Below are 12,105 nucleotides of genomic sequence, written 5' to 3'. Positions count from 1 at the left end.
ACATTACCTTGTTGTTGGTTTCTCTCCACCTGTGGATGTCTACCATGGTATCGTACTGCGGCGTTATTTTGCCTTTTCAAAACTTTCGCACCATGGTATACATTTAAACCTATAGTATCGCGGGGTTCTGGTTCTTCTACTAATAATCCCCCCTGACTTATATCCACACCGAGATATTCACCAATCAAAGTAATAAAAATACCACCTCCTATTATGCTATGCGGTCGCATCCCCCGAACCATAGCTGATAAATAATAACCCACACAATATGGTATACTTACAGCGCTTTGTGGGTCTCGAATACACATATGGTAAAACAAATCCTGTTCATTTACCTTTTCCTTGTTTTTACCCCTTTGTGTAATCGAATTAGCTAAAAACCTATGTATCACTCTTAATTCGGCTCTATCTATATCCAAATAAGAGTAATTTCCCCCTTTGAAACGGTGATGGCTTGTCATTTGACTCCACACACCGTGTGTATCAAAATTTTCATCTATCTTTCTACCGTTTAGTATCAATCCTCTACAATCGGCAGACGCTAACTCCTCAGGCGTATATATACGTAAAGCCTGAGCCATGTCCAGTAAAGACATGTGGCGCATCGAACCGCCTAACAAAAATCTAATAAAAGAACGATCGGTTAAACTAGCTACCCGATCATTCAACTCTATACTACATAACAATTCTTCACACCATACTTTATATACAGGTCTACGTATGGTGAATAAACATACCCAGTCATTAAAAGAAGAATTACCATACCTCTGTACAAGTAATTCCCTAATTGGCCCGACCAATTCTACAGCTTCTAAGGGTCCCCATTCTATGACCCTTGGTACCTCAACAACCTTAGAATGAAGAGTATGCAAACCCCTTTGATATTTTGGATAATCTATCCAAAGTCTGTCAAATCTCAGGTTCTGGTGCAACTCTTCCAAGTGCATATCGGAAAAGGTCATGACTGGATGAGGTATATCCTGCTTGTAGTAGTTATCCACCTCCTGTTGTTCCAAATTCTCAGCAGGAGCATTGCGGGCTTGGGATGAAGATTCACCCCTTTCATTCTGCAAAACACATCAAACACAATTTTTGTGCATCCAAATATGCATTAGTGTCAGCAAAATCATCAATCAAAATAATTACAATGACATTATCAATTTATATCAAACTTAAGCTCATTTTCACATTTTTATCAAATCTACACTTTTTCAAATAAGCATATACGAAAATGTTCGCCAAGTTCATAAGCATTCAACTCAAATAACATGTCAAAATAATCATTACTAGCAATTAAACAAGTCTCAAATGGCATTATCTTTCAAAAATCAAGTTCATGAATTTTAGACTTGAAAAAGTCCACTTTAATTCTCAAAATCATGTTTAGGCTCAAAGTTTGGATCATTTAACTACCTAAACATGTTACACTACTTAATTTAGCAACAATTCATGACAAAAATCGGCCATAACCTGTTTATATCAAAAATCCCCAATATTGCTCAAGAACACAAACCCTAGATTATTCAAAATTTGAAGTTTAAGGCTTCTAATCATGTTAAACAGCATCAATCTAGGTTATACAAGCATAATACATAAACAATTTAAGCCTAATTACACTAAAAAGCATCAAAACCAAATTGGGGAAAAAATAGCTCAAGAACACCAAATTTCGGATTAAATGGTGTTTAGGTGTAGAAATTTACCGTTTTTCTTGAGTAATTCTTAGATAGCATCCTTCTCAACATGATTTTAGCAAAAGATTTGGTGATTAACGGTTAAAAATTGTGATTTTGGGGTGTTTTTGGGTGTATTTTCGTGGGTTTTTCGCAGTATTTTTGAGTTGTTGGGGGTGTGGACTGATCAGTTTGCAGCTCTATATTTTTTTTCTGATTTCCGACCCCTCCGCGAGTCGCGGCGAAATGCACTTCAAACTCCGCGAGTCGCGGAGTTTGGTATATTTTTTTTTTTTATTATTATCATTAACTTATTAAAACAATTAAGTAATTAATTTTAAAATTTTGTTTCCCTTGTTATTTAGGACGAGGTCGTTTCGGATCGATGTCCTAGTCCGTCCTTCGACAAAATTTTAAATTTTGTCTTTTTGTAGCGATTGTTTTAAAAGCTAAGATTTTTGAGTTTTTTCAATGTTTTTGGCATACTTTAATTCAATAAGATTAAAAATAATGATAATAAAAGTTCTCGTCCCTTCCTTGGGTAAAGCAATTTCGGTTCAAAGACCTAGTCTTCAACTTACGACGAATTTTAAAAATCATATTCTTAACTTAATGAGATAAAGTAAATTTTTGTTTTTAAATTCACACAACTTAAATATAAAATTCAAAATTAATATTAAAAATTCACACCAAACTTAAAATTTGAAATGCATAAAATTAAAAATTCATATTTTAAAAGTTAAAAATTCACACCAATCTTAATTTAAAAATTCATATTATAAATTCACACCAAACTTATATTAATTTTTTAAATATTTACAATTTTAAATATATTGTTTTTACAAAGTTTTTAACATTAATTTAAGATTTAAATATTAATTTTAAAAACATGGTAAAAATAAATTTAATAATCTTTTTGTCTTTTTATCCCACTTTAATCAATCAAATATTATCAAAAATATGCGCCCCTTTTTTCGGTAAAGTAATTTCGGTTCCAAGACCTAATTTAACTCATGACGAATTTTTGAAATATTTTGGGTTGATTGTTTAAAGATATTTATACCTTAAGAATAAACGTTAAATTTCGCAGTGATGTAATAAATTTTTGAATGATATCAATAATTTCGGTTGCCAAACCTAATTTTATTTAATACCAATTTAATACTTTTTAGCGAACATATTAGCTTTTATTATCAAAAGGTTAAAAATAAAAATAAAAATAAAAACTGTACAGACATACCTGTGAAATAGATTTCTTAGTTATATGATCTATCCCATTCATAAGATAGTCGGTTTAATTGGTTTTCCATGGCTACATAGGCGTAACCTCGAGCATTCAGTGTCTTTTCTTCTAAACATATGAACGGTCCGTCTCTGCATAAAGTAACAAATTCGGTATTTGAATAGGTTTGATTATTGGAACATTTACCTCCATGTGACCATTTTCCGCATTTGTGACATCGTTCTAAGTGTCGTGCTCTTCTTTTCGCTGCGGATTTTGATTTTCCTTTACCAAATTGTAACTTATTATCTTCGCATCTGGATTCTTTTCTAACTCCGTCGATTCTTTCTCTGATTACTGATACTATTTCACTCAGTAGTATGTCATTATTACGTTTAGTGATCAAAGCGTGTAGCATTAGACCATGGTTTAGTTCACAGGCAGTCTTCATTTCGTAAAAACCTAAAAAAAATAAAAATTCAGAATGGGGGGAGAAGACTAGTTCTTTAGGGTCTGCTAGGGAAAGACCATTCGGGTTCCATTTTCGAGAACTACACGAAAACAGACAATCTAACTCTAACAGAAATACATATTATCCTTTAAAGACTTGATTCTCCCCACACTTAGTTAGCTGTGGTGTCAAAATTGTGATTAACTTTGTTGTCGACTTCCATCGGACCATGTATGTAATGTTTAACTCTGTGACCATTAACTTTAAATTCAATCCCATTTGAATTTATTAATTCTATCGTTCCGTATGGGAAAACTCTTTTGACTATGAATGGTCCAGACCATCTTGATTTCAATTTTCCAGGAAATAGCTTGAATCGTGAATTGAAAAGAAGAACTCTGTCACCTTCTTTAAATTCTTTTGAACTTCTGATTCTTTTATCATGCCATTTCTTCGTTCTTTCTTTATAGATTAACGAATTTTCGTATGCTTCATGTCTTAATTCTTCTAATTCATTTAGTTGACTTAATCGTAGACGTCCGGCTTCATGTAAATCAAGATTACATGTCTTCAAAGCCCAAAATGCTTTGTGTTCAATTTCTACTGGAAGATGACATGCTTTTCCATAAACAAGTCTAAAAGGTGTGGTTCAAATTGGAGTTTTGTAGGCTGTTCTAAAAGCCCAGAGTGCATCCTCCAATTTAATGGACCATTCCTTCGGATTTGATCCTACGGTTTTCTCTAAAATACGTTTTAAAGCTCGGTTGGTATTTTCAACTTGTCCACTTGTTTGTGGATGATATGCGGTGGAGATTTTATGAGTTACTCCATATCTTTTAAGAACTTTCTCAAGTTGATTATTACAGAAATGAGTACCCCGATCACTTATTAAAGCTTTCGGTGTTCCAAACCTTGCAAAAAGACGTTTTAAAAAGTTGACTACAACTCGTGCATCGTTAGTTGGGAGAGCTTGTGCTTCCGCCCATTTAGATACATAATCAATGGCTACGAGTATATATAGATTATTATGAGATTTTGGAAATGGACCCATAAAGTCAATACCCCAAATGTCAAATACTTCACATACCTGGATGACATTTTGTGGCATTTCATCACGTTGACTTATTTTTCCGGCCCTTTGACATGCATCACAGGATTTGCAAAGAAGGTGTGCGTCTTTGTAAATTGTAGGCCAATAGAATCCAGCTTCATAAACTTTTCTTGCTGTTAGTTGAGGCCCATAATGCCCTCCTGTTGGTCCTGTATGACAATGGTTTAAAATTTTACTAGCTTCATCTCCAAATACACATCGGCGTATTATTCCATCGGGACAACTTTTAAACAGATGTGGATCTTCCCAGAAATAGTGTTTTATATCACTGAAGAATTTCTTTCGTCTTTGGTATGATAATCCTTTTTCAAGGAATCCACATACTAAGTAGTTTGCATAGTCTGCAAACCATGGGATTTCTTTATAATCTATCTTCAATAGATATTCATCAGGAAAGTTGTCTTGTATGGCTGATTCATTTAGAACTTCTAATTCGGGATTTTCAAGACGAGAAAGATGATCAGCGGCGAGATTTTCTGCTCCTCTTTTATCTCGGATTTCAATATCAAACTCTTGTAAGAGTAAGATCCAACGGATTAATCTTGGTTTAGCATCTTGTTTTGAAAATAGGTATCTAAGAGCAGAATGGTCGGTATAGACCACCGTTTTTGCTAGAACGAGATATGATCGAAATTTGTCAAAAGCAAAGACAATAGCAAGGAGTTCTTTTTCAGTAGTTGTATAGTTTGTTTGTGCTCCTTGTAATGTCTTACTAGCATAATATATAGGTTGAAATCATTTTTCAATCCTTTGTCCTAAAACGGCTCCCATTGCAAAATCACTTGCATCGCACATTAGTTCAAATGGTAGATTCCAATTTGGTATTATCATGATCGGTGCATTAGTGAGTTTTTCTTTAAGAATATTAAAAGATTTGATACATTCATCTGAAAAGATGAATGGCGCATCCTTTTCTAGGAGTTTATTCATAGGAGTGGCAATTTTAGAAAAATCTTTTATGAAACGTCGGTAAAAACCGGCATGCCCTAGAAAACTCCTAACTCCTCTAACATTGGTGGGATGTGGAAGTTTAGCAATTACATCTACTTTAGCTCTATCCACTTTAATTCCTTCTTTTGAAATTTTATGTCCAAGAACGATGCCTTCTTTAACCATGAAATGGCATTTCTCCCAATTAAGTACTAGATTTGATTGTTCGCATCTAATTAGCATTCGTTCCAGATTAACTAGACATGATTTAAATGTATCACCGAAGACTGAAAAGTCATCCATGAATACTTCCATGCATTCTTCTATCATGTCGTGAAAAATCGCCATCATGCACCTTTGAAAGGTTGCAGGGGCGTTACAAAGTCCAAATGGCATGCGTTTGTAAGCAAAAGTACCATAAGGGCACGTGAATGTGGTTTTCTCTTGATCTTCAGGTGCTATTGGAATTTGAAAATATCCGGAAAATCCATCTAGAAAACAATAGTAACTATTTCCGGCTAATCTTTCCAACATTTGATCTATGAAAGGTAAGGGAAAGTGATCTTTTCTGGTGGCGTCATTTAATTTTCTATAATCAATACATACACGCCATCCTGTTACAGTCCTAGTAGGAATAATCTCATTTTTCTCATTTGTAATGACAGTCATGCCACCCTTCTTAGGCACGCATTGAACTGGGCTTACCCATGGACTATCAGAAATTGGATATATCAAACCTGCATCTAGCAGTTTAATAATCTCTTTCTTAACTACATCTTGCATATTAGGATTTAGTCTTCGTTGGCGTTGCACATACGTTTTATGACCTTCTTCCATAAGGATTTTATGTGTGCAATACGAAGGACTTATTCCTTTAATATCATGAATCTTCCATGCAATGGCTGGTTTATGAGCTTTCAACACAGAAATGAGTTGTGATTTCTCATTTTCAGTAAGAGAAGACGATATTATTACAGGTAATTCAGATTCACCATGTAAATAAGCGTATTCCAAATGGTTTGGAAGTGGCTTTAACTCTAATTTCGGAGGTTCTTCTATCGATGATTTGTATCGATATCTGTCTTCTTCTTTTAGCATTTGAATTTCTTCTGTTGTTGGTTCATATCCATTAGCTATAAGTGTAGCTAACATTTCAGCTTCATCAATTGGTTCATTACCTTCTCCTAAAGAACATTCTCCTGTTCCTTGTAATTCTGGAAATTCTTCTAATAATTCTGCATGTGCATCTATAGTTTGAATATAATAACATGTATCATCTGCAGATTGTGGTTGTTGCATTACTCTATCAACTGAAAAGGTAACACTCTCATCCTCTATACTTAGGGTCAGTTTCTTACCGAACACGTCTATCATTGCTTTAGCCGTGTTTAAGAATGGTCTTCCTAATATGAGAGGAACTTGAGAATCTTCTTCCATGTCCAAAACAACAAAATCTACTGGAAATACTAAAGTACCAACTTTAACTAGCATGTTCTCCATTATCCCTCTAGGATATTTTATTGATCTATCGGCTAGTTGTATGCTTATTCTTGTTGGTTTCAATTCTCCAAGGTCTAGTTTAGCGTATAGTGAATACGGCATTAGATTTATACTAGCACCTAAGTCTGCCAATGCTTCTATTGAACTAAGACTACCCAGAAAACATGGAATTGTGAAACTTCCTGGATCAGATAGTTTTTCTGGTATCTTATTCAACAGCACTGCTGAACAATTAGCATTCATAGTAACAGCCGAGAGTTCTTCCATTTTCTTTCTATTTGAGATTAGATCTTTCAAGAATTTAGCATATCTTGGCATTCCTGAAATCACATCAATGAAAGGAAGATTTACATTTATCTGTTTAAACATATCCAAGAATTTGGATTGCTCGGCTTCAAGTTTTTCTTTCTTCATTTTACTCGGGTAAGGAAGTGGTGGTTGGTATGGTTTAACATAAGGTTTATCCTTAACTGTGTTATCTTCATTAACTTTTTCAACTACCGGTTCTTTTTCCTTATCTTGATCAGGTTGTGGTTCTTGTGGAGTAGGAATAGTTTCATCAGAAGTTACAGGTATTTCAGGTGGTTTAAGTGTTGTACCACTTCTTGTGGTAATAGCTTTAGATGTTTCATTCCTGGGGTTAGCATTTGTATCACTAGGTAGACTTCCCGGTTTTCTTTCACCTATTAACCTTGCTAGGTTACTTACTTCTTGTTCCAGATTTTGAATAGAAGCTTGTTGATTTCTAAATGCTTGAGCATTTTGTTCATTTGTTTGTTTCTGAGATGTGAAAAACTGTGTTTGAGTTTCAACTAGCTTCGTCATCATATCTTCTAAATTTGGTTTTTTATCATCGGTTTGTTGTGGTGGTTTGTTTTGAAAATTAGGTCTTTGCTGATTATAAGTATTATTGGATACTTGTTGATTGCTAGGACCTTGTTGGTTGTTGTATGGAATATTTCGGTTATAATTCTGGTTTTGATTGTAAATCGGTCTTGGCGGTTGATAATTATTCTGATAATTATTTCCAGGCCTTTGGTTTATGTATGAAATATTCTCTCTTTGTTCCATTGTTAATTCAATACTGAGACAATCTTTTGTCAAATGTGGTCCTCCACACTGCTCACAACTAATTCGTATTGAGTGAATATCTTTAGTCATCTTTTCCATTCGTCTCTCTACAGCATCTATCTTTGTGGAAATGGAATCTAAGTCATGGCTAGAATCGGCTCTAGCTGCTTTAGATGATCTAACGATATCTTTTTCTTGGTGCCACTCATGTGAGTGGGAAGCAGTGTTATCAATAATTTTGTAAGCATCAGTTTCGGTTTTCTTCATAATAGAACCACCAGCTGCTATATCTATGTCTTTCCTTGTAGTGATGTCGCATCCTTGGTAGAATATTTGTACTATTTGATAGGTGTCTAAACCATGTTGCGGACATCCTCTTAACAACTTTCCATATCTAGTCCACGCCTCATATAGAGTTTCATTTGGTTTCTGTGTAAACGTAACAATTTCTGCTTGAAGTCTTACAGCTTTAGATGCAGGAAAGAATTATTTAAGAAATTAGTCAACTAAAACGTCCCATGTATCGATCGCCCCTTCAGGTAACGATTCCAACCAATCTTTGGCTTCTCCCTTTAAAGTCCAGGGAAATAACATGAGATATATCTGTTCATCCTCCACTTCTCGGATTTTAAATAGTGTGCAGATCCTATTAAAGGTACGTAGATGTTCATTTGGATCTTCCTTCGGCGCACCACTAAATTGGCATTGATTAGTCACCATGTGTAGAATTTGTCCTTTGATTTCATAATCTGGCGCATTAATGTCTGGATGAGTAATTGCGTGACCTTGGCCAGTGCGTTTAGCTCTCATTCGGTCTTCCATACTTAAAGGTTCCAGATTCTCCATAATTGAATTTGTTGAATCGGTATCACTAGATGATTCTGATTTAATGGTTCGTTCCTCAACAATCTCTGTTTGAATGATTAGTGGTTCCGGAGGAAAGTTTAGTGGTTCAGGATCTACGAACCGTTCCTGAATATTTTCCGGATTCTCAATTGTGATGTTGGGTTCAAAAAATGGATTATCGGAAATTTGAACTGAAGTACTTGGTCGATTGGATGACGATTCTAAAGAAAAATCAACGGCGGTTATATTTGCTAAATGTCTTGATCTAGTTACAGGTGGTGAACGTACAAAAGGTGATGAACGTCTTGCTCGGTGCATTCACTAAATATCCTATTAGTTTTAAAAAGGAAAGAAAAATTATAATAAGTTATCCAATCAATAGACTTTTCTGATTTTGCCCACGTTTCGAATAGCCAAAAGATGCAGCAGAGGGGCAGGATTCGTTTGGTCTCAATATAATTGAGTACTGTTTGGCTCCAATAACCCGGTCCACGTACAAATCCAACTATTACTACGAACCAGAAAATTTTGATGTCTATTAATTTAACCACTTAAAATAAATTTTCGTAATTTTAAGAAATTTAGATAAGAAGTAGAAAAAAATTCTAAGTCCTAAAAACTAGAATGGCGAGAAATAAGAGAGAAAAAGAGTTCGTCGAAAAAGGTCGAAAAAGAAAAAATGGTTGAAAAATAAAAGGTGACGGAAAAATAAAAGAAACTTATCAAAACTTAAAAATACTTGACTAACCTAACCTTATTACTACAACTAACTTAAAATTATAATCGCAAATTGAGATTACTAATTGGAATGATAATTGATACATAGTAAAAGGTGTCTAAAAATATTAAAGCTTACAAGAAAAACTAAATCCCAAATGGAAATAACTTAAAAAGAAACTAAAACTTAAAAAGGCGTCGCAAAATTCTAAAGCACCTAAATCTTAGTCTAAAGAAAAAGCACTTAAGGAATTCTACGGCAAAGCCTAAAAATCTAGGAGTAAAAATAACTATAGCAAAAACTAAGTTTAAAATTAAATATGAGCTAAAAATACAAAAGTTATGCTACAACGATTAAAAAGGGACAAAATATAAAAATATATAAAAAGTTGTAAACAGTACAATTTTTATAAAAATATTATTTTTATATTATTTATTTAATAAAACTACTAATTTTACAATTTAATTAAACTTATTTAAACTAAAAATACAAATTAATTAAAAAGTAAAAGTTAAAATAAGACTAATAATAATAATAATTATTATTATTAGGGTTAAATAATAATAATAATTAATTAATACCCGTAATTAATGCTGGTTTAGGGTTTTTTGTCGCCTGTCAGAAAGTCTCCGCGAGTCGCGGCAATTAAAGCATCAAACCCCGCGAGTCGCGGGGTTCCAGAATTCAGCTGACAGGTTTAAATATTCGACGCGTTTTTTCTTTATTTATTTATTTTTTTTTTCTGTTTTCTGTTTTTAAATAAATAAAAGATATTAAAATAAAACTTATATTTTTATAAACTAAACTAAAAATAAAGAAACTTATAAAACTTAAATATTTAACAAAATCTTAAAAATACTTATATTTTTGTTTTTCTTTTTATATTTTTGAATAATTAAGACGTATTTTTACAAAAACGAATTTTAATAAAAGTTAACTAAAAATCTTCTTTTTTTTTATATTAGCGTTGCACTTCCGGCGTTTAAGAGTGTCCCCGGCAGCGGCGCCAAAAATACTTGATGTTCTGCGAGGTGTATAAGAAATAGTTTATATTTTACTAGGAAAAACTATTAAATACGATACAATTTTACACAAGATATTTATTTATTTATAGAATGGATATACTTAAACCTTGCTACAACACTTATAGGCAGTGTACCTAATCGTAAAGTAGTGTAGTTTTTAGTAAGTCCGGTTCGTTCCACAGGGAAATCTTTAAACAAAGCTTAACGCTATATTAGTTTACTTTTATAAAAATACAAACATATATATAAGTAATATTATTATTATAAAGGGGGGTTTTTACCGTTTAATGACCGGTTTGTCGATTTTAAAACTTTAGTCGCAGTTAAAACCTAATGTAAAATATAAAATAAATACAAGACTTAAATTAAAGCGTAAAGTAAATAACGATAATGAAATTGCGAATAATAAAAGTGCGATAAAATAAACTTGCGATAATTAAAAAGTACGATAATTAAAAGTGCGATTAAATAACAATAAATAAAAGTGCGATAATTAGAAGTGCAATTAAATATAAAATAAAGGAAATTAAATATGAAATAAAAGAATTATGCTTATTTAAACTTCCGTAATCATGATGTTCGACGTGTTGATTTTAGTTTTATGCCCATGGGTTAATTGTCCTTTGTCCTGGATTATTTAATATGTCCGTCTGGTTTTTGTCCATAACAGTCCATCAGTCATAAATATAAAGTGCGAGTGTCCTCGTCAAATTATTATTATACCCGAAGTTAAATATTCCAACTAATTGGGGATTCGAATTGTAACAAGGTTTTAATACTTTGTTTAATGAATACACCAGGTTATCGACTGCGTGTAAACCAAGGTTTTACTACTTTGTTAACAATTACACCAATTACCCTTGAATGTAATTTCACCCCTGTTTTAATTATTCTAGTGGCTATTAATCCATTTCCGTGTCCGGTTAAATGAACGATTATTCGTACATATAAATACCCCGCCCATCGTGTCCGATCGAGTGTATATGGTAATTTATAGGGACGCCCAATTGTAAATCTTTATATTAACATTAACAAACTATCATTTAGTTAAACAAATATAAAGCCCATTAATAGCCCATAGTCTAATTTCCACAAGTGTCGTTCTTTTGTCCAAACCCCAATTATGGTACAAAGCCCAATTACCCAATTTTAGTAATTAGCCCAACCTCATGATTACTTCGTTTTAAATAAGCATAATAATAACTTAGCTACGAGACATTAATGTAAAAAGGTTGAACATAACTTACAATGATTAAAAATAGCGTAGCGTTACACGGACAGAATTTCGACTTACACCCTTACAATATTCGCTAACATACCCTTATTATTAGAATTATAATTAAAATTAAAATATAAATTATATATATATATATATATATATATATATATATATATATATATATATATATATATATATATATATATATATATATATCGTTTACGTATGATAAGAGAAGAAAAAGATTATGAATTGCGATCAGAATTCGGTTGCTTTTATAGGAAAAGTCGAATTTTGGGGCTCCGCGACTCGCGGTGAAAACCTCTTCAAACTCCGCGA

This window comes from Rutidosis leptorrhynchoides, chromosome 5 (genome assembly GCF_046630445.1).
Source record: "Rutidosis leptorrhynchoides isolate AG116_Rl617_1_P2 chromosome 5, CSIRO_AGI_Rlap_v1, whole genome shotgun sequence".
Classification (NCBI taxonomy): domain Eukaryota; kingdom Viridiplantae; phylum Streptophyta; class Magnoliopsida; order Asterales; family Asteraceae; genus Rutidosis; species Rutidosis leptorrhynchoides.
Note: the sequence above shows the minus strand (reverse complement) of the source record.